This window comes from Oryzias latipes, chromosome 4, assembly GCF_053564925.1.
Source record: "Oryzias latipes strain Hd-rR chromosome 4, Olatipes_Hd-rR_3.1".
Lineage (NCBI taxonomy): Eukaryota > Metazoa > Chordata > Actinopteri > Beloniformes > Adrianichthyidae > Oryzias > Oryzias latipes.
In genome coordinates this window covers 37,547,876-37,550,832 of record NC_136240.1, presented here as the reverse complement: position 1 = coordinate 37,550,832, position 2,957 = coordinate 37,547,876, and the positions used below count along the sequence as shown (strand labels likewise).

Genomic DNA, 2,957 nt, shown 5'->3' with positions numbered 1-2,957 from the left:
CCCCCTTAATTTTTGTTTATTTATATTTTCATTTGTCCTCAAGCCCTTCCCCTTCCTTATTTTTATTTTATTAACTTATTCATTCTATCAATTGTAATTTCATTGTAGGATCTGTAGGTTTTCTTGGGAACAGCAACACTCGACTAACCCATTTTAATGTTATACTTGTGGTTTTATTCTGTCTATTTTTATATGTATTGTTTTTTAGCACTTATTTTAAGCACTTATTTTTAGCACTTATTTTTAGCACTTATCTTAACCAACTAACACTTTTGCATGGTTTTTATTTCAGCATGTTTTTAGCACTTTTAAAGATTGCTGTTCCCAATCGGCCTACAGTATTTTACATTAAACTAGATTTTTTAAATAATTACTCTGTATTTTTAAGTATTTATTAAACATTTTTTTAACTATTATTACTATTATTATCATTCCTTTTTTTTTTTTTTTTTTAAATTTACTGTTTTTTCCTTCCCTTTCTTAGTCCCCTACCAACCCACTTTGTTCAGTGAAGACTGTAGCCCAATGGTAAAGGCATTTGTCTCCCATACAGGTGACCAGGGTTCAAATCCGGGCTCGGCTCATTTCAATTTTGAGTTTTTATTATTATTTTCTCTTTCAACTCCTCATTATTTATTTATTCTTTCAGTACAGCAGGCCAGTGCAACTAAAGTACAAACGTACCATTCCAAACCCCAACCCTAACCCAACCCTAACCCAGCCAGTGCCGCTGTACTGTATTTTATTTCCATTTTTTTTTTTTTCCCCTTTTTTTTCCCCTTTTGCTCTTTGTAATTCGGACACCCACCTGGTTCCGATTTCAACCAGCTGCAGGTCATTAGCTAATTATTTGAAACTCTATATAAGAGACCTAATAACACAGAGTCAGCAACCCCTGAGGAAGCAACAAACGTTGCGAAACGTCGGGTTCAAAAAATGCTCCGAAATGTAAGACCTTTTTAACCTTTTTTTAATAAAGATTTTAATGTTTTAGTCCCCTTTTGGGACCCTTTTTTTAAACCTCTTTTGCAGTTTCTTTTGAAACTGTTTTAGCATTCTTTTAGTATTTTTTTTAATTAAGTGGGTTACTTACGTGGTGGGGTGCCCTGCCTGTAAAGCTCTGTCATTTTTCTAAACATCTTTGGACAACAACCTTGTTTAAAACCCTCCTTTAACTGCTGAGGAAAAAGCTCTCTAGACAGAGAGGCATCCATACCACAAGGACTTTCTTACCACCAACCAACCACTGCTCCAGTGACTGACCGCATAAAGACGCTGCCATTCAGATCAACTCCTCGCCAGGAACTGGGTTCAAACCCTAGAGCAGCAGCAGAAACGGAGGCTACTGAGCATTTTGTCCGTCAACACCCACATGCTTGCACCTCAGGACTATGCCACTCTGGGACTCACACCAACTCCCACTTGGCACCTTGATGACAATCAACAGCTGCAGTCAGGTAAGCGCACCCTCACCATGGCCCACCCCCATGGACTTACATTTCGGAGCAGAGCTGACTCTGTAATTGCTTTTAACTCTGCACACTACACACAGGTCCCTCTTGTTTGTTTATTCTTGTTTGCCCAAATGCCTCACCCCATTCTTTTATTTCCCCAGTTGGATCCCCTGGGGTCTCTGGATGTGCGTTGCGGCCCCCCTCAGAGCATAACCATGCTAGTGGAGGACATAAGCATGATGAACGGGCATGCAGAGGTCGAACATGACCAGCAAAATACCCTTTCTGAGTCCTCTTCTTCCAATAGGGGGCCATCTCCGCAGCCATCCGGGACCCTTGGCTTCCTCCTCTCCTCCTTCACCCCCTTAGCATTCCTAAACAGGTAACCAACCCCTCCCCCATTTTTTTTCCTTTTTTTTTTTTTTTTTTTTTTTCCCATCCCTCCCTCAACTAGCATCCCTAAGCCGGGAACTAGTTTCCCCCTTTTTTTCTCCCTGAAATGTCCCCCCCCCCCCTTGGCATCCCTACTAAGGGAGTTGAGGACCCCACCCCACCTTCCAACAGCTACCTTATCCAAGGAGCCCCAGAAACCCTACCGCCCCCTTCACTTGTTTTTCTTTTTCTTTTCTTTTCTCTCTTATTTATTTATTTATTTATTTATTTTTTCCTTGATCACACTCAAAGCCCTGTGAAAACTACCCTGCCAGGTAGCATTCCAACCAATAAGCCTAACCAGGTTACAACCGAGCTTCTTCCCCTTCATCCCCATCCCTTGTTAGCACCCCTAGCCAGGGGTCTAACGACCTAGACCTAACCGTCCCCCCCACTTCCATTGCCCCCCCTCAACTAGCATCCCTAAACAGGGAACTAGTCTCCCCCTTTCTTTCCCTGTTACCTCCATTCCTTAGCAACCCTAATCAGGGAGTTAAGGAACCCCACCCCCACCCTCCGACAGCTACCTTATTCAAGGAGCCCCAGAAACCCACTTGCCCCCCTTTTACTTGTTTATTTATTTTATTTTTTACTTTTACTTTTAGTTTATCTTTCATTTTTTATTTTTTCCCCTGACCACACTTAGCCCTCTGTGAAGCCTTCCCTACCAGCTGGACTTCCACCACTTAGCCTAACCGGGGAACAACAAAATATCGTCCCCCACATCCCCATTCCCTTGTTAACATCCCTAACCAGGGGTCTAACGACCTAAACCCAACCCCCCCCCTTCTATTTTCCCCGCCCCCCTTAACTAGCATCCCTAAACCGGGAACTAGTTCCCCCCTTCTTTCCCTGAAACCCCACCCCCCCCGCCCCCTTTAGCATCCCCATTAAGGAGCTAAAGACCCCCACCCTCCAACAGCTACCTCATACAAGGAGCCCGAGAAAAGTAATTGCCCCCCCCTTAATTTTTGTTTATTTATATTTTCATTTGTCCTCAAGCCCTTCCCCTTCCTTATTTTTATTTTATTAACTTATTCATTCTATCAATTGTAATTTCATTGTAGGATC

At 42.6% G+C, this 2,957-nt stretch overlaps 1 long non-coding RNA gene across 1 annotated transcript; it reads left to right on the top strand.

Annotated features, from left to right (window-relative positions):
* The first annotated feature begins 1,316 nt into the window (after positions 1 to 1,316).
* LOC111948050 (uncharacterized) lies at positions 1,317 to 1,836 on the top strand. The gene is made up of 2 exons (XR_002874044.2): positions 1,317 to 1,457; positions 1,616 to 1,836. It is a non-coding gene; the product is annotated as an uncharacterized LOC111948050 (long non-coding RNA).
* Positions 1,837 to 2,957: the final 1,121 nt, after the last annotated feature.